The sequence below is a fragment of the Ambystoma mexicanum genome, chromosome 1q (assembly GCF_040938575.1).
Source record: "Ambystoma mexicanum isolate Mex_15411 chromosome 1q, UKY_AmexF1_1, whole genome shotgun sequence".
Taxonomy (NCBI): domain Eukaryota; kingdom Metazoa; phylum Chordata; class Amphibia; order Caudata; family Ambystomatidae; genus Ambystoma; species Ambystoma mexicanum.
The window spans coordinates 680,570,136-680,591,128 of NC_090922.1; positions in this window are offsets into that span (position 1 = coordinate 680,570,136).

The window sequence follows — 20,993 nt, forward strand, 5'->3', positions numbered from 1 at the left end:
GCACGCCCATTCATTCCAATGGGCGTCTCACCCGCTAAAAACAAAATCGGGTGATTTCACCCGCCTGTAAAACAAAAATGGTTGAGAGCTATGTCATGTACTATACAGAAAATATGCATACCTGAAGTTTGTGTTCATGCATATGGATATGCGTGGAGCTGCAAGTAGAAATCCTGAAGACTTGTAAAGTATTTGTGGTAGATGCTGCTTGCCAATGATATGACACTTGTACTCAGAGAGATTCAGAGTACATTTGAAGTGCTGATCTATGATGATGCAGTTAGATGTAGAGGTCTTGAATGTGATTGGTGCATGGTCATGTGATTTTTGAGGTACAACCAATGAGGGAATGGCAGAAAGAGTGTAGTGGAAATGGTAGAAGGGCTGTTCATGTTACGATATGTCCGCGGACATGGCGGTAGTTCCAGGACATCGGGAGTTACAACCAGGGATTTTTGGGTTCAGAAGTCATGCAAATGAGAATAAGCACTGAAAGGGTGGGTCAGGAAAGTTTGGCGGGTGTGTTGTGCCAGGAGAGATTTTTTGAGATACTCTTTTTGCTGAGAGAACAAAAGATAGCTATGGCTGTGTGTTTCAGAAAACAGATTGTTTGGATTTTAGGAGATTCGTGGATACATTGGTTGAAGGTGCATGCAGAAAGCTGTGGAGTAGCTGTAGATCTTGGATTCCCACATGTGGAAGTACACTGGCATGGAGTACGTGGAATGAAGTGGTTGGATTTGCTACCTCTCTGTGCTACTTTGGAGACAGAGCAACATCCAGACATAATTGTAATTCATTGTGGAGGGAACAGTTTAGGGCATGTGACTGGAATTTTTTTGCAATTTGCTATGAAAGAAGGACTGATGAAGGTTATGGACATGTTTCCTAATTCGCAAATGATATTTTCACGGATTGCGCAGAGACAAATGTGGCTTCATTCTTCTTCATTTGGTCCACAAATGGAAAAAGCAAGGCGCAATGTTAATAAGGCTGTTTGTGGCTTTCTAAGAGATTTTGGCATGTCTTCTTTTCACAATGAAAATATTATGTTTTGTAGTACATACATTTTTCGCAGAGATGGAGTCCATCTTACTTATGCTGGCAATCAGATTTTTCTGAGAAATGTACAAAATGCATTGCGACCTTTTTTGGAATTACAACAACGATTTTGAAGTAGATGTTAAGCATTTACAATTTTTGACTTACAAACACCACCCAAAGGCTCTTTTCAGAGCCACCACTTCTTTCCAGAGAAAATTACAATGTTTGTGATGGAGTAGTAACCCAATTTTTTTAATGTTCGCGAACTGTTCGCGGACTTCTAAAAAATACAAAGAGCCCTGCTTCATTTATTGTCACTTCTATTTTTTAACTAGGAAAGGCGGCTCTGAAAAGAGCCTTATTTTTTTTTGATTTTTGTAATTTTGTATTTTTTTTGGTTTTTCAGACACGACACAGTAGGAGAGGAGGGTAAAGGGTGTTAAGGGGGGGACACCAACCACAGGGATAAGAAAGCGCGAGCTGAGAGAGGAAGATGTAGAGTGGGTTTTATTTGGGTAGTGAGCAGGTCTTCTCGTGCTCTGAGACGATAGTCTCAAAAGCACTCCGAAGTCGCTCCCCCCTGCAGAGTACTGTGACCCTCGAAAGGTAAGGGTCATCAGCATTCTGTATGGCCTGTGAGGCAGCTTGAGAAAGACGCTGTCCCACAGAGGGGGTCCTTGTGGTGACAGGATCAGAAACAGAGGATGAAGTAGAGGAAATCAACCTGCTACGTTCTTCGCAAGGTACAACCCTGCGAATAGCCCCAGAGTGAAATGACCTCAGGTGTCGCTTCATAGTAGTGGTCCCAAAGCTGTAGTTACCGTGCTTCCCGCGGCTGAGTATCATTTTGCACTCATTGCAGGTAACATGGTTCGCACGAGCCTTAGGACCATTCCCATGAATGGTAAATAACCGCCACACCCAAGACTCACGCCTTGTGCGGGTAGTAGGGATTTTCTCTACCTCATTCTCATCATCCTCTTCTTCCTCCTCCGCATCCTCAGTCCTGTTCCCCTCTTCAGGCCCTTGGGGAGGTGGTGGTGGTGGAGGGGGTGGTGGTGGTGCTGAAGCAGGTGCAGCACCAAGTGGCAGTTCAGCAGCCAAGGATGCCATGTCTATGATGGTGTAGTCTGCAGGTGGCAGCAAAAATCACTGTGTTCTGAAGAATAGCCAGAAACGCAATGGGAATAAGCTCTTGGCCGTGGTCTTTTATAGGGGTGCTTGTGCGCGGTCCGCGGACATGCGCACTGTGCGCGGACAGATCGAACACAAAAAAAGGATCGGAAAGTTTCAAAAGGTATATAGAAACTAAAGATTGCTATGTGGGACTTGTGGCATGGTGAGATTTTATTGAAAAATATTCTGGATTAACTGAAAATGTACTTTTAAATTGTTCGGGGACACGAACAGTGTCCGCATTTCAGGACACACGATGAGCGTGGGCGCGGTCATATGATCTGTTTGCGAACTAGTCTGCGAAGGAAGCGCCTGTCTGCAGGACACCAAGTGCACGGAGATTGGTTAGCGCATGCGCATTGATGTCCTACGGACACTGTTCGGGTTCTGAAGTAATTAAAAGTGCGTCACACGTGAAACGAATATTTCAGGACACCGCGTGTGTTCTTAGAACAGTTTAAACTTGGTAGCGAACAGTAAGGACAGATATAGTGTTCTTCAGGACACGTGTAATTTAGTTTATGTAGGAACATTTCAGGACACCAATTGTGTTCTTAGAACACTTTCAATTGGGTAGCGAACACTACGAACAGTTGTACTGTTGTTCAGGACACATCATTTTCGTGTATTTACGAACATTTTAGGACAGCAATTGTGTTCTTAGGACAGTTTTAAGTTGATAGCGAACATTTCAGACAGATATAGTGTTCTTTAGAACACTTTAATTTTTGTTTCTTTACGAACATTTCAGGACACCACGTGTGTTCTTAGAACAGTTTCAACTTGCTAGCGAACAGTACGAACAGGTGTGGTGTTCTTCAGGACACCTCCATTTTCGTTTATGTACGAACATTTCAGAACACTCGCACTGTCCGCGGACACTTTTATTGTTTTAAAAAAAAAAACGGAAACTGTTCACAATACAATATAAAAATTAAACTTTATTTAACATATATTAATAATTTATGACAGAGAAGGTGAGGCAGAAACAGAAACAAAAACAGGAGAATTTGGGGTTTCAACATGATTGGTATTAGGTGAGGAAGGGATGGAAATCTCATCAAAACATTTTGGATTATGGAGAGAGTTTGTGGATAATTGACTGGGATATGGTGAGGAGGGACAAGTACATGTGGGGCAATGGTATGACGTTTTTGTTTTAAAATGATCTTCAACAAAAGTTTTCAAATTATTAAAATTGGTCAACAGTAAATCAATTTTTTCTTTTATGTTGTCAAGCGTGTTTTCCATAACAGCTTCTTCACAGGTAGTTTCTATTTTGTTATGCTCTGTATAAAAAAAAATATATATATGTTAAATGTATACAAAATAATAATATTTAAATGGTTTATATTATAAAGTGTTTACCATTAGTTTCACTATCTTGTGACATTTCTTCATGTGGGAAATTGTCCTCTAGCCATTCCAGAGTACTAGACATTTCTGTGAGAAAAAAAAAGAAAAGATAATATATTTTTTAATCTAATTCAGAAATTTTATAAATATATGAGTAACATGAAGTACACTTACTATTTCTGGTAAGATAAGTCCTATGTATTCAGTGGGTCTGGTCTTGTTCTCAGTTCTGTTGTGTCTGTGAGGTAATTATGTTGGAAGCCAATTTATGTTCTTGTGGTATATTCAATTTCAGAACATATTGTATTTAAATGAATGGTTAGTGTGTTACATATATGGGTTACATTTCTTATGTATTACTATATATAATGTGTTTGTGTGCTGCTTTTTGAATTTGTTAAATGTTCTTATATTATGATATAACAATCAAACATACCCCCCCCAAAGTTTTTAGGTAGTGGTACTGTTCTCCGAACATGTCCGCGAACATTAAATAAGTTCGCGGACATCAAGTTCATAAGAAGAGATCTAGTCAGTTCCATATGACATGTATATAAAGTCAAAGTCATTATTGTTAAGTTTTGCTACTAAAAACCTATGAAATTCTGTGAAAAAACGTTATTAAAGGGACGTTATGGTTAAGTTGCGCTACTAAAAACCTATGAAATTCAGTGAAAAAAACTTTGTTAAAGGGACATTATGGTTAAGTTGCGCTACTAAAAACCTATGAAATTCAGTGAAAAAACGTAGTTAAAGGGACGTTATGGTTCCAAGTAAAACCGAAAAACCCTTGAAATTCGCCAGTTATGGTAAGCTAAGCAACCATAACTCGCGCCACCACCGTGCACTGCTAAGACTAACACCCAGGACATCAAAGATGACATCACAAATGTCATTGATGACATCACTGATGACATCACATGTCTGGCTCACTATGTTTTCTTTTGCTGACATATCTAGGCCACATGGTTTTCTTCAGTAATAGTCAGAAACTAAGAATTTATTTTATTTGTAGACATTTCCTTCTAGTAGGTTCTTAAGTAATTCCCTTAGAGTACAGTCACATCATATGAAACATATACATATGGGAAAACACAAGCTTGAAAGACAGCAATCATTTTTGTGCATAAAGATAATCACTAGACTTATGAGCACGTTCTGATAGTTATGTTTCTTTTATGGCTGTCCATTCCCTGTATATGGTCATATTTGTATACATTGTACTCACACTACTTTCCTTAGGGTCCATTCACATCAAGTGATACATATACATAGGGTAAATAGCAGCTTTGAAACAGAGCAATCATTTATTTGCATGAAACTAATCAGTTAAGATATGAATTGTTTCTGCTACTACTTGTGCTTTTTTGCTAACTTCACTTTCCCTGTATATACCCATATTGGTATGTGTTCTTGTGTCTTTGTGTTTTGTAAATAGTAATGCAGTTATGTAATACATTGGTTTTATTAGCTACTTATTACATATTTCACAGTACACAAAAATCTATTAAGAAAACAATTATCGTTTCATTATTCAACATATTAACATTACAAATATCAAAGCTTCATCTTGTACGCTGCACACAATGTTATGTTTCTGTATGAGTAGCTTAGTATACTAGATAGAACCCCATAATAGGATGCTATTTATATCAATGCATCGTTCAATGCACTTATTAGGTTATATTTCTTGCAATGATTCTTGACACTTTTTTCGCAACATAATAAGAATCCCTTCTACACATATTTCATGAGAAGTACATACACATGTGATGTCATCAGTGATGTCATCAATGACATTTGTGATGTCATCTTTGATGTCCTGGGTGTTAGTCTTAGCAGTGCACGGTGGTGGCGCGAGTTATGGTTGCTTAGCTTACCATAACTGGCGAATTTCAAGGGTTTTTCGGTTTTACTTGGAACCATAACGTCCCTTTAACAAAGTTTTTTCACTGAATTTCATAGGTTTTTAGTAGCTCAACTTAACCATAACGTCCCTTTAAAAAAGTTTTTTTCACTGAATTTCATAGGTTTTTAGTAGCGCAACTTAACCATAACGTCCCTTTAACAAAGTTTTTTTCACTGAATATATATATATTCAATGCAAAAACTTTGTTAAAGGGACGTTATGGTTAAGTTGCGCTACTAAAAACCTATGAAATTCAGTGAAAAAACTTTGTTAAAGGGACGTTATAGGTCCAAGTAAAACCGAAAAACCCCTGAAATTTGCCAGTTATGGTAAGTTAAGCAACCATAACTCACGCCACCACGGTGCACTGCTAAAACTAACACCCAGGACAGCAAAGATGACAACACAAATGCCATTGATGACATCACTGATGACATCACATGTGCATTTACCTTTCATGAAAAGTCTGTACATGGGATTCTTATTGTAATGCTAAAAGTAGTGTCAAGGATCATTGGAATAAATATCATGAGGTACGTAGTGCATTAAGAAATTCATTAATCCAAATAGCATTGTATTATGATTTTTTTTCTCCAATATACTAAGGTACACATGTAGTAACATAGGCATAGTTTGCAGGAGATATGATGGAGATGCAATATTAATTATCTTGCCATGTTAAATACTAAAATTATAAATGCCTTCTTATTAGAGTTTTGCATACTGTGAAACATTTAATAAATACCTAATAAAACCCACTTACTACATTATTGCATTACTGCACACAAAACACAAACAGACAACTACACATACAAATATGAGTATATACAGGGAAAGTGAAGTAACCTAACTGATTATCTTCATGCACAGAAATGATTGCTCTGCTTCAAAGCTACTACTTCCCTATGTATAACTATCACATATTGTGACTAGGCCCAAGGAAAGTAGTGTACGTGCAATGTGTATAAATATGAGCATATCCAGGGAAAGTACAGTAATAAAAAAACAACAGAACCATAAGACAGTGTTGATAACCTTACTAATCATCTTCATACATAGAAAGCATTGCTTTCTTCCAAGTCTGTGTTTTCCCCTTTGTATATGTTTCATATGTTGTGAGTGGACCCTAAGTGAATTACTGTACGAACATATTTGAAGTATAAGTCTACAAATATAGTACTTTTTGAATTTTTAGTTCCTCACTGTTACTGGCCTAGATATATCAATAAAGGAAAAAAGAGTGAGCCAGACATGTGATGTCATCAGTGATGTCATCAATGACATTTGTGATGTCATCTTTGATGTCCTGGGTGTTAGTCTTAGCAGTGCACTGTGGTGGCGCGATTTATGGTTGCTTAGCTTACCATAGCTGGCGAATTTCAGGGGTTTTTCAGTTTTACTTGGAACCATAACGTCCCTTTAAAAAAGTTTTTTCACTGAATTTCATAGGTTTTTAGTAGCGCAACATAACCATAACGTCCCTTTAACAAAGTTTTTTCATTGAATTTAATAGTTTTTTTATTAGTGCAACTTAACCATAACGTCCCCTTAACCCCTTAACAAAGTTTTTTCATTGAATTTCATAGGTTTTTATTAGTGCAACTTAACCATAACGTCCCCTTAACAAAGTTGTTTCATTGAATTTCATAGGTTTTTATTAGTGCAACTTAACCATAACGTCCCTTTAATAAAGTTTTTTATTTGAATTTTATAGGTTTTTATTAGTGCAACTTAACCATAACATCCCTTTAACAAAGTTTTTTTCAGTGAATTTCATGGGTTTTTACCAGTGCATGCTATTTCCTTCAACTTAGTAAAATCATACTTACCCAATATAGCAATATTTGTGTCCCATTTACGAAGTGTCACCTTAAAACTCTGCCATGTCCCACCTTCCGGAATCATTTTTAACACTTCCATACACTTTTTGCAACTAATTCAACTAGTTTTGCATCCGTAAACGTCTACGAACATCTTACTTCTTAGTGGACCTTCCGGACAGTGCCACATGACCAAACGCTGGCACTCGGCATGATGACATGTTCGAGAACCCGCCGCACTTCACGATAAAATCTCTGCTTCGTGGACAGGTCAGAATTGCATTTTCTACTGATCTAGGAACTTTCAACTTCAAAATTTCCCTAGCACAGCTCCAACACCTATTCCTACTCATTATCCATTAACAATCTAGTACACAGTACATACTTTTAGCAAAACTGCTATTTATCTTAAAATGGCATCAGCTAATGCCATCCCTCCTCCCCAAGAGCCACCACCACTGCTGTAATCAAGGAGCATGAGAAACACTGCCCCTACCTTAGAAATAACACACACGCAACATTTTCCCTTGTCCACCTACTCCTCCATATTAGTGTTTGGTTCCTCTTCCCTCATTTCCCTCCCCACCTTTCGTTCTCAGCTCTCCTGCCAAAAGAAATACATCCAAAAACAACAAAAGACATATTCCTTTCGGAACCACCTTTCACAGTTAAAAAATAGCACTAAAAATACATGTATAGACTCCATCTACTTTATATTTCTCAGTAAAGTACATAAACCCAATAAGATTTTCCAACATTTCCATTTGCATTTTGTGTCATGCTAATGGGAATACTGTGGCGTTCATCCTCCGTTCCAGGGACTGGATTAGTGGATACCGGCCCAGCAGCCCAAGTTATCAGCCCAAGTGAAGCGAGGGTGGATAACAAGGTCTCTGGACCATTATCCCCCCATGGAACAATGGTTTCCAGATTAAGGAAACCTGCGACCCCTGCACACTATCAACAAAGGCCGTAGCCTATATGGAATTTTATAGGGTACTATTGGTAACCTAATTGCTTTTTACAAGAATTGTTTTACAATTTCAGTAATTTTCTTTGCTTTGCTATGACTGCAAAAGTGTTCTGGAATCTCCCAATTAATACTTGACAATTTCATCTGTTTATCAGAAAAACAGTAATTTATTCAGATTTTTAACAAAAGACATTCAAAAAAATAAATATAATCTAGCCCAACGCGTTTCGAGTATCAATTTTCACTCTTCATCAGGGGCAATGTGTTCTGAATTCTTTACATTAAGTTTAAACTCTGGAAAAAAAAATAAATTAAATTAATAATCTAATATTCATATTAATGTTCATATGTACATTTAGAACAAAAACAAGGTACTTCATTAATCAGTTAGAGGCACATATAAATGTTACTGTATATATCATTGATTCATTCATTGAAATCTATTCCAGTTTCATTGCTCTAAACAAAACCATCAAAGTAATGAGATTTGCTAATGCTAGGAGCCTATTAAGATAACAGACAAACCCATCTTAATAAGGCAATTGACTTTGTTCCAATTGTGGTTAAAAAATAAATGGTTTTGGCTTAGAGCTCATGCTGTTACACACACTTGCCTAAGGAAGTAGACACTCTATTGATAGCTTCTATGATAAAAAAGGACCTTAGTAGTGATGACTAGTGCAAGAGGTACTAATAAGAAGGTAGAACTTACTTATGCAAGTAATGTAGGACTCCACAGTCAGTCATCTAAGGCTTCTGTGTGGATAGGATGTCCTATTCTGTTAAATAAAGTGAAAAGGAGAGGATATATTGTGAAAATGAGCGAACATTGTCTGTGAGGCTCAATGTAGTGGCAAAGTGGCGTACTTACAAGTAAAAGAAGATGAAAAAGCAGGCTTCCTATACTGATGGTCACCGGAGACTCTCCATCCGCAAAATGAAAATGGAAGTGGATCGAGTATTTATAGTCGCGGGTGACATCACCCGTGCATGCGTGTGATGATGTCACACCGCGGCCATGTTTACTGATTGATTAACTGAATCTGATGACGGTCGCGGTTGACGTCACCCGCGCATGCGCGTGATGACATCACATCGCGGCCATTTTCTTTGTTTAAATGTGCGGTATGTCTAAATGCTGAGAAAGGAAGAACATAGTGAATCCAACTAAAGATAGAAATTTGTGTCTGCATGGCGTGATGACGTAACACTGCCGTCATTTTCTTTGTTTACCTAGGTGTGTGATGTGTCTAAATGCTGGGAAGAAAAGAACATAGTGAATCCAACTTGAATTAGAAATTAGTATCGAACATAGTGAATCCAACTTGAATTAGAAATTAGTATCTGTACAAGATATCTGACCGGGTATTAAAGTAACATGGTAATGTTAACTGTTTAAACTCGTGGTAACGGTAATGGTAAAGTAGTATGTATCAGACCTAATCGTGCTATACCTTAGTCGATAAGGGAAGATAAAAGAAATTAGATAAGTAAAAAATAGTCCTAAACATCTAAAAGAAAACTTACCTTACAGCCAACTACTAAGACTCAAGAGGATAACATCGGACCAAGCTACCCTACAGAATGAATATGACATCACCAGTCTACAGACATTATCGAGACCAAAAACATAATATTTCACAAATGAGAATGGTGGTCTTGGAAGTAGTTCATCCATTACAAAGAGGAGGTGATCTTCAAAAACTCTTACCGCAAAGAGAACTTTATTGGATACAAAAGTTAGATGCTATGCACCCTTTGGGGCTAAACGAGGAGTATTATTTAGGTCCATACTTGTGAACATGTGGACATGTCTGCAAACATAGCCATGATATCTCTTTTTTAATGACCACCCTTGGTTTTAATCTGTCTTTTAGAGATTACCTAAAGTAGAGTTTTTCACATATCAGAGTTATGTCTGAAACTATACCTCATTGTCACGTAACAGGATTAAGATCCCATATAAAATTCTTTGTTAAAAGATTCAGAGGGAATACATAAGAGACTATTCAAGTTTATGATTTAACAATAAGATTGTACACCCATCAATGGGTTAGATCAAACTGTATTCAAAGCCAAAGTTGTAATATTTATGCGATTGTTTTTGGCAAAGGAGCTTCTTTTGAATTTAAGACACACATTTTAATGTCGCCACCTCTTTTTCCAACTATTTTTTACTTATCTAATTTCTTTTATCTTCCCTTATCGACTAAGGTATAGCACGATTAGGTCTGATACATATTACTTTATCATTACCGTTACCACGAGTTTAAACGGTTAACATTACCATATTACACACTTCCCTGTTCGCTCCACGGACAGTGTCCTGATCGGCCAATCGGTTTGCGTCATGTCCACGTACATGCCACGTGTTTGCTGATTGGATGGTGAGAAGCGTGAAGTGCGTGAGATTTTTTGGAAATACCCGCCATCTTGGATTCACAGACAGCGGCCGATGTCCGTGTACATCGCGGTAAAAACATATGAAAAAACACAGCATTCCACTTGTCAAACTTATCAAATAATCTCTGGGGAGGTGAGAGGTGATGAGGATGGGATGGGATATGGCTGCAGGAAGCAAAAAAAAACAAGTGTTATTTGCCACAAAAGTCCGCAAACAGTCCTGTGAACGTTTGTGAACACCTTAGCATTACAGGGTTGGTGAAATGCAGTTCTTGGATGGCTTATAACTATGGCACCACTTAATGGAACTGCATGAAATTTGAGTATGAATGTTTTCCGAAGTTTGGTAGGATTTTGTGAAGAGGGAGAAAACTTAGAGTGGGGCTGCCAAAATATTGTAAAGGCTTTTAAATGTGGTGTCATTTGACAAAACTACACAAAGGTTTGCAAAAAGATTATAGATCTAGATTTAGATGTTTTCGTAAAGTCTGAATATATTTTGTCAAGCGGGGGCTAGGCTGTGGTCGAAGTGTACAAAAAGAAGTAGTGGAACTATGATCCCTACTGGTCTGCACCGCTCCCCACAGACCCCATCGCTGCACCCCCTCCCATGCACAATAAAAACTGAAAACACATGTGCCTACTCTTTAAGGAAACGTCCTGTGCAGTGCACTGAACATGCAAGTTCCAACCTCTTCCTACACTTTTATTTTAAAACAAAACCGTTCCGGAATGGTTTCTTTTTAAAATAAAAGTATAGGAACGGTAAAACTTAATTAAAAGATGTAGAGGAGCACCGCTCCCGACCACTCCCGCCCACTTAGACCACTGGAGCTAGGTTACATGATGATTGTATGAGCATACATTTGACACTTTGGAAAAAATAAAACATCAGTGGATTTCCAGCAAACTTGCATAAGGAGCATTGGCAAGGACCTACAAGCATGGTTTTGCAAATGAGCCAGTGTTTTATTGTTTGACAAGTGTCATAGTGTAGCTACAAAAAATAGCGGTATAACTTTAGTGACTGAGGGGTAGCCTGTGGCCATGGGCAGTGGCCAGATTGTCCGCTTCATGGAATAAGGTCATGATCCGGACAATCTGGCTACTGGCCATGAGCACATTGGACAAAACATAGGATTAAAGTGGCCATGTACACCTGGGACTGGCTTTGTGGTAAAGTTATTCGAAATTAGGATACATTTGAAAGGGAAGAAAAATGTGCTTGTGGTAATATGGTCACAGGGTTCTCTTTTTGCCTTCTGCAGGCTGCTATGGAAAGTGAAGAGGGGCCCTGTATGAAACCCTCACCTTCCCTGTCCATGGTGGGCATCCTGGAAAAGGATTTTCCTTCCTACAGGTGTTGGAAGAAAAAATCCTATTTTTTAGCATCCCGGGTTCCCGCTTTGGGAATCTAGGGTGCTAATGGCCTCCATCCCCCATTTCAGGGGCTGGAATGGGGGGAAATGGTCCAGAGACCTTGTTATTCACCCTCCCTTCCCTTGGGCTGATAACTTGGGCTGTTGGGCATGTATCGACCGTTCCAGTCCCTGGAACAGAGGATGAACGCCACAATATTTCCATTAGCATAACACAAAATGCAAATGGAAATGTTGGAAAATCTTATTTAGTCTATGTACTTTACTGAGAAATATAAAGTAGATGAGTCTATACATTTTTTATTTTTAGTTCTATTTTTTAACTGTGAAAGGTGGTTCCTAAAGGAATATGTCATTTGTTGTTTTTGGATGTATTTTCTTTGGCAGTAGAGCTGAGAACAAAAGATGGGGAGGGAAATGAGGGAAGAGCAACCAAACACTAATATGGAGGAGTAGGCGGACAAGGGAAAATGCTGCGCGTGTGTTATTTCTAAGTTAGGGGGCAGTGTTTCTCATGCTCCTTGATTACAGTGGTGGTGGTGGCTCTTGGAGAGGAGGGATGGCATTAGCTGATGCCATTTTAAGATAAATAGTAGTTTTGCTAAAAGTATGTACTGTGTACTAGATTGTTAATGTATAATGAGTAGGAATGGGTGTTAGAGCTGTGCAAGGGAAGTTTTGAGTTGGAAGTTCCTAAATCAGTAGAAAATGCAGTTCCGAACTGTCCACCAAGCAGAGATCTTATTGTGAAGTGCGGACGGGTTCTCAGGCACTTCATCATGCCGCATGCCAGCGTATGGTCATGTGCCACTGCCTGGAAAGGTCCGCTATGAAGTCAAATGTTCGTAGAAGTCTACGGATGCAAATCTAGTTGAAATAGTTGCAAGAAGTGTATAGAAGTGTTAAAAATTATTCCAGATGGTGGGAAGGTGAAACTTTGGTAAATATTGCTATATTGGTTAAGTATGATATTAGTAAGTTGTAGGAAAATAGCATGTACTGGTAAAAACCTATGAAATTCAATGCAAAATCTTTTGTTAAAGGGACGTTACGGTTATGTTGCACTAATAAAAACCTTTGAAATTCAAAGAAAAAACTTTGTTAAACGGAGGTTTTGGTTCCAAGTAAACCCGAAAACCCCCTGAAATTTGCCAGTTATGTTAAGCTAAGCAACCATAACTCGCACCACCACCGTGCACTGCTAAGACTAACACCCAGAACATCATAGGTGACATCACAAATGCTGATGCCCCCTTGTTTACAGCTGGTAGTGCACTGCTCAATGATGATGCCCCCATGATTACAGTTGGTACTGTGCTGCGTAATGTTGCCCCATTGCTCAATGCTGACGCCCCCATGATTACAGTTGGTACTGCACTGCCTAATGTTGCCCCATTGCTCAATGCTGACGCCCCCATGATTACAGTTGGTACTGCATTGCCTAATGTTGCCCATTGCTCAATGCTGATGCCTCCATGATTACAGTTGGTACTGCGCTGCTCAATGCTGATGCCCCCATAGTTACAGTTGGTACTGCGCTGCTTAATGTTCCTCCATTGCTCAATGCTGTTGCCAATGCCCCCACTACCACTTCTGCCTCTTCCATACCACCTACTATATCTGAGCCACCATCCCCACTGACCAGCCTACCCACCTCCACGCCTCCATCTGCCTACACGCTCAGCTGCACACTGCTTAATGCCCGCTCCGTACCTGCCCACACGCTTTAAATTAATGACCTGCTCATTAAGGATGACCTCGACCTCCTCTTCCTTACTGAAACTTGGCTCAATGAAAGCTCAGGCCCAACCTTATCACTGGCAATCCCACCTGGGTATTCCATCTTCAAGAAAGACCGTACCTCCCAGAGAGGTGGAGGCGTTGCCCACATTGCCAGGGAAACCCTTGCCATCAGAGAAGTTGAATGTCTGCTTGACAACAACAGCGACTACCTCCCTCTGAAAATCAATCTCTCCCCTAACTGCACCATACCCACACACATTGTCTACAGACCCCCAGGCCCATGTATCGACTTCCATGACACCCTTATCCCTGCACTGTCCAGCAACATCAAAAAGACCTCACAGGTCATACTTCTGGGTGACTTCAACCTAGGGCTGAACGTCCCGAAGGACTCCCCTGCGAAATCCCTCAAGAATGCCTTGTCCAACCTCGGCATCACGCAATCCATCTCTGACCCCACCCATATCAAGAGGCGCACCCTCGACTGGATCAGTCATCACAACTGCTCCCTTCTCATCACCGCCAACACTCCCATCCCATGGTCCGACCACCACTACATCCAATTCAATCTTGGAACCAAGAAAGTGGCCCGCTCACCTCCCCCACCGTGCCCAGCCACCTACGATAGAAGCTCACGCCTACACACAGTCGAGAACCTAGCACCCTACCTTCTCAACCCCGCCCTACAGGCCCCCTCATCCAATAACCCTGAAACCTTAGCTAACACCTTCAAGGAGGTCATCACGTCAGCCGTAGACTCCATCACTCCACTCACTCTTAAAAAAACAAACATGCTAACTCTTGGTTTTCCAAAGAACTTCTTGACCAACGTGCGCTAAAGAGGATTGCCCTCTCCACATGGAAAGCCAGCCCCTCTGAAGCCACCAAACAGAAGTTCAAAGCCATCTCCAAATACTACAAAACAAACATTACCCTAGTCAATGCCGCCTTCTTCAACGCTAGGATCTCTGACGCCAAGTCAGGGTCTAAGGAACTATTTTCCAATTTCAGGGAACTGGAAAAGGCATCTGCTCCCCCCCATCAGTCATTAAAGACAACAAGTGGTGTAATAGCATTCAGTCTGCCATGCTAGAGAAGCTTAACACGCTCCAAACCAAAATCTGCGGCCACCAAAAAGCCCTCTGGAGAATTATAGCTAACATGCACGCTGAACCACCCACCAAAACTACTTCCTCCCCTCTATTTGATTTTAAAGACATCACTGAGCCTGAGGTCATCACCCTGCTCAACTCCATCATACCCTCCAACTGCAAGGGTGATGCCTGCACAGATAACCTCATCATAGACTCTGCACCCACCTTAGCCCCCTTCCTCACAGCATTTATTAACTCTTCCTTCCAGTCAGGCCATGTCCTGTCTGGACTTAAGGAAGCTTGGGTATGCCCACTCCGCAAAAAACCCTCACTCGACCCAACAGTCCCTGGGAATTACAGGCCCATCCCCACTGTACCATTCCTGCTCCAAATCTTGGACAAAGCAGCATACCTGCAAGTCCAAAAGTTCCTGGAAGATAACCGTCTCCTCGGCTTGCAGCAATCTGGATTCCGCCCATGGGATGGCACGGAAACGGCTCTCCTAGACTTAAAGAACCAAATGGATGATCTCAAAGACGCAGGCAAACCTGCTCTGTTATTGCTCCTGGACTTATCAGCGGCCTTTGATTTGGTTGAACACAACACCTTGTGCCACCATCTTGCCACCGAAGCCAACTTCTCCCCCAAAGCTTGTCAATGGATCAACTCCTTTCTCCAAGAAAGGGCCATGAAAGTCTTTTCTGACTCAGCCTCCGCCCCCCCTAGCCTCCTCACCTGTAGTGTCCCTCAGGGTTCTTTTATCGCGCCGATGCTCTACAACCGCTTCACAAGGCCCCTGTTCAGCATCCTTGATTCCCTTGGCATATCATATACCAACTATGCGGATGACACACAGGTACTCATCCCACTCACGGGCGATTACCTAGCAGACACCAACACCCTCACCACCATCTATTGTACCATCCAATCTTGGATGGTAGAGAACTGGCTCTGCCTCAATAGTGAAAAAGCCAAACTCCTTCTCATAGGGTCACCCTTCACACTGGGCAACCTCGGAGATCCTTCACCATTGATAACATCCCTATCAAGGTCTCTAACCATGTTAAGACACTCTGAGTCTACCTGGACTCCGACCTGTCCATGGACAGACAGGTCAATGCTATCACCGCCTCTTCAGCCTACTACTCCAAAATCTGCAACGCCGCCAGGCCCTTCCTCGCCCGTCATAATTGCCTCACCATCGCAAGGGCTATTATCGGGTCAAGGCTAGACTATTGCAGTGCCCTTCTCGTTGGGACCTCCAACGAAAACCTGGCCAAATTATAGCTAGTTCAAAACAATGCATTGAGGGCAGCCACAGGCACCGCAAGAAGAGTCCATATCTCCGAAATCAGAAGGCAAGCTCACTGGCTCCCTGTCAAAGAGAGAATTGTATTCAAAACTCTTGCCCTCACCCACAAATGCCTTCATGAACTCGCCTCTCCCTACCTGACTAACAGAATTACCAAGCACACTGCCACCAGACCCCTTAGATCTTGCTATGCCAACACGATTGTCAGGCCCACAACCCGAAAGGTTTGCGCTGGTGGCTCCAGCTTCCCCACCCAAGCAGCCACGCATTGGAACGCACTGCCACCTCACCTAAGACTCATCGAGTCGCACCTAGCCTTTCGCAAGGCTATCAAGGCTATCAAAACCAGACTCTTTGTCTGAACTATGAATCTGTATCAGTCATTTCCTGTTTATGTGCTTGCTATTGTGCATGTTACTGTGTAACCATGAAACCACTGGGCACCTGCATGTCAATCTCGAGTCCTTTATCTTCTGTAACAGCGCCTCGATGGCTTATGGGCTGCAAGTGCGCTTGACAAATGAAAATAAATATATATGTATATTACATGGTCACGGTAGTGGCCATGTAGTTATGGTTAAGTTGGTGTTTCCATAGGAAGAGCACTTTTTGGATGGCCTATAACTTCGCTCTCCCTGGACGAATCCTCACCAACCTTTGCAAAAGAAGTATTTGGGTCACTCTGAATTATTTTGCAAAGTTTGGTGAGGATTCGTCCAGGGGGGGCAAAGTTATAGGGGGGTTCCAAAAACTTTTTTTTTCCCATAGACTGAATGGGAAAACAAATTTGCTCGCATCTACAGCCCAAACCGCTGGACGGATTTTCATCAAATTTGGACCAGGAGCAGCGGCTTGGTCCCGAAAGCGTGCTTTGCAAATCTGGTGAAAATCGGTCCAGTAGTTTTAAAAAAATGACCAAAAAGTAGGTAAAAAAAAATTTGTGATATCTGTGTCCGCTTCTCGGACATACTTCCCTGTTCGGTCCGTGGACAGTGTCCTGATTGGTCCATTGACTTGCGTGATGTCCGCGGACATGCAACGTGTTTGCTGATTGGACGGCGTGGAGCGTGAAGCGCATCAGATTTTCGGTAGCGCCCGCCATCTTGGATTCGCGGACGTCCGCGGACAGCGCTGTGAAACTTGGTTCAAAATTTGTATTTAGTAGAGTGTGTTGGTGTGTAGGAGTGTTTGGGGAGGGTGGGGGTGTATGAGATAGGATGAAAGTTGTGTTTTTTATGTGTTAGACGTTCTTTTTGTGTTTGATTTGTCTGCGGACATCACAGGTGTTCTGAAATGTTCTAAATAAACTGAATGGGGGTGTTCTGAGGACTCAATATGTGTCCGTTTTGTTCGCAAGCAAGCTGAAACTGTTCTAAGAACACTTGCGGTGTCCTGAAATTTTCGCAAATAAACAAAATGGGGGTATCCTGAGGACGCTGTCCGTATTGTTAGTTGTCAAGTTGAATGTGTTATAAGAACACTCGCAGTGTCCTGAAATGTTCGCAAATACACAAAATGGGGGTGTTCTGAAGACATTGTCGAACACTCGCTGTGTCCTGAAATGTTCGCAAATATGAATGGGGAGTTGTGGCTGGCAAGTGAAATGTTCGCAAATAAACAAAATGGGGGTGTCCAGAGGACGCTGTCTGTATTGTTCTCTGTCACGTTGAATGTGCTCTAAGAACACTTGTGGTGTCCTGAAATGTTCGCAAATAAACAAGATGGTGGTGTTCTGAAGACGCTTCTAAGAACACTAGCGGTGTCCTGAAATGTTCGCAAATAAACAAAATGGGGGTGTTCTGAGGACGCTGTCCGTATTATTCTCTGTCACGTTGAATGTGTTCTAAGAACACTCGCGGTGTCCTGAAAATGTTCGCAAATAAACAAAATGGGGGTGTTCTGAAGACGTTTCTAAGAACCCTCGCGGTGTCGGGGGAATGTTCATAGGGGTGTCCTGAGGATGCTGTCCGTATTGTTCTCTGTCAAGTTGAATGTGTTCTAAGAACACTCACGGTGTCCTGAAATGTTCGCAAATACACAAAATGGGGTTGTTCTGAAGACGTTGTCGAACACTCGCTGTGTCCTGAAATGTTCGCAAAAATGAATGGGGGGTTGTGGCTGGCAAGTTGAATGTGTTCTAAGAACACTCGCGGTGTCCTGAAATGTTCGCAAATAAACAAAATGGGGGTGTCCTGAGGACGCTGTCCGTATTGTTCTCTGTCAAGATGAATGTGTTCTAAGAACACTTGCGGTGTCCTGAAATGTTCGCAAATAAACAAGATGGTGGTGTTCTGAAGACGCTTTTAAGAACACTTGCGGTGTCCTGAAATTTTCGCTAATAAACAAAATGGGGGTGTCCTGAGGACGCTGTCCTTATTGTTCTCTGTCAAGTTGAATGTGTTCTAAGAACACTTGCGGTGTCCTGAAATGTTTGCAAATAAACAAAATGGGGGTATTCTGAAGACGTTTCTAAGAACACTTGCGGTGTCCTGGAATGTTCGTAGGGGGTGTCCTGAAGGCATAGTCCATAATGTTCGCTGGCAAGTTGAATGTGTTCTAAGAACACTCGCGGTGTCCTGAAATGTTCGCAAATTAACAAAATGGGGGTGTCCTGAGGACACTGTCCGTATTGTTCTCTGTCAAGTTGAATGTGTTCTAAGAACACTTGCGGTGTCCTGAAATGTTCGCAAATAAACAAAATGGGGGTGTCCTGAGGACGCTGTCCGTATTGTTCTCTGTCAAGATGAATGTGTTCTGAGAACACTCGCGGTGTCCTGAAATGTTCGCAAATTACCAAAATGGGAGTGTTCTGAAGACGTTGTCGAACGCTCGTTGTGTCCTGAAATGTTCGCAAATATGAATGGGTGGTTGTGGCTTCCAAGTTGAATGTGTTCTAAGTACACTCGCGGTGTCCTGAAATGTTCGCAAATATGAATGGGGGTTGTGGCTGGCAAGTTGAATGTGTTCTAAGAACACTCGTGGTGTATTGAAATGTTCGCAAATAAACAAAATGGGGGTGTCCTGAGGACGCTGTCCGTATTGTTCTCTGTCAAGTTGAATGTGTTCTAAGAACTCTCGCGTTGTTCTGAAATGTTCGTAGGGGGTGTCCTGAAGATGCTGTTCGTATTGTTCGATGGCAAGTTGAATGTGTTCTTAGAACACTTGCGGTGTCCTGAAATGTTCACAAATAAACAAAATGGGGGTGTTCTGAGGTCGCTGTCCGTATTGTTCTCTGTCAAGTTGAATGTGTTCTAAGAACTATCGTGTTGTTCTGAAATGTTCGTAGGGGGTGTCCTGAAAACACTGTCCGTATTGTTCGCTGGCAAGTTGAAAGTGTTCTAAGAACACTCATAATGTCCGCGGACATTAAAAGTTTCCATAGACCATAGTTGACTCTATAGATGTGATATGCTGCGGTGGTTGTGGCCAGGGCATAGAGTCTTGGGCGCATGGCCATTTTGCCCTGGCCACAACCACCGCAGCATATCACATTCATATTTGCTTATTACTTTGGGTGAAAAACAAATGTATAAGGAACAAAGGTATTAGATACTATGGATGTGATATGCTGCAATGGTTCTCCTAATTATTGTATACTTACTGTTTGGTCTAGTAACCGGAGTACATTTATTTCTTGTTAATTTCTGTGATAAAAGAAAATAGCATGTTAGTGTTAGTATTTTGTAATGACTTATTACATTGTATAATCAACATACTTTTTTTTTGGACCCTCATATTTAGTAGATTACAAATCAGAGTACTGTGCAATTTGCTCAGTTTCTGTGTTTGTTGCTAAAATCATTGGGTCTGTGGGAGAAAAAAAAATCCATGTTGGATTGAAAAAAAAAACCTTTTTCTGTTATGCTACAGTTTATTTTTTTGTTTGTTTTCAGTGTTCACTTGTTGTTTCTGGCTAATGCTTTATACTTTGGCTTGTTACATTTTTTTGGAGCAGTAACATATTATTTATTTGTTTGGATATTATAAAATTTTGGAGCAGTTAGATACCAATTGGCGTATTCTGTCTATTGTTTTTATATATTTTAGTGGTATTGATTTATCTATTTGGATATTGTTAAATTTTGGGACAGTTAGATACCAATTGGCGTATTCTAACTGTGTATTTTTTGGTCTAATTTAGTGGTATTCATTTATCTGATTAGTTGTTGTAGAATCTTTGAGCAGTTAGATAGCTTTTGGAGTATTGTAACAGTTCATATTTTTTTAACACAAGTTTACTTAGGGTTTAAATACAGTTTAGTTATCAAATTTTGGTTTTAAGACAATCAGATAAGCGTTTGTAAGATTTCCTGGTAATCTCTGCTTTAGAGTAATGGTACTATCATTACATTCAAACCATCCACATTTCTTTTTTTATGTATGCAGTGCAGTGCCCTGAATTGGTTGTGGCTCCTGAGTGGTAGATTATACCTATTGTTGTGAAGGTTTTCTTACCAAGTGATATTTGACGATGTGTGAATCCAGTCAGCTTGCAGTTGTTTTTGGTACCATCTGCATTGTAACGTAGAAGCATTAGTATTATGTATTTACTATGTGTTTGTATTACTAACGTGGAGCGATTATCTGAATTGCAGGTAGAGCATAATCTACCATGGTTTGCATTTTGTACAAGTCGCTGAAATGGAATGGTTCACAATTTGGTATTGATATATATATGAAGCGTTCATTGGGGATTTCTTCTTGTGTCACATTGTTGCAGAGAGTGCATGTATGCTTCCACATGTATAAAATCTGGAAGATTTCATTTATAGGTATGTTTTTGT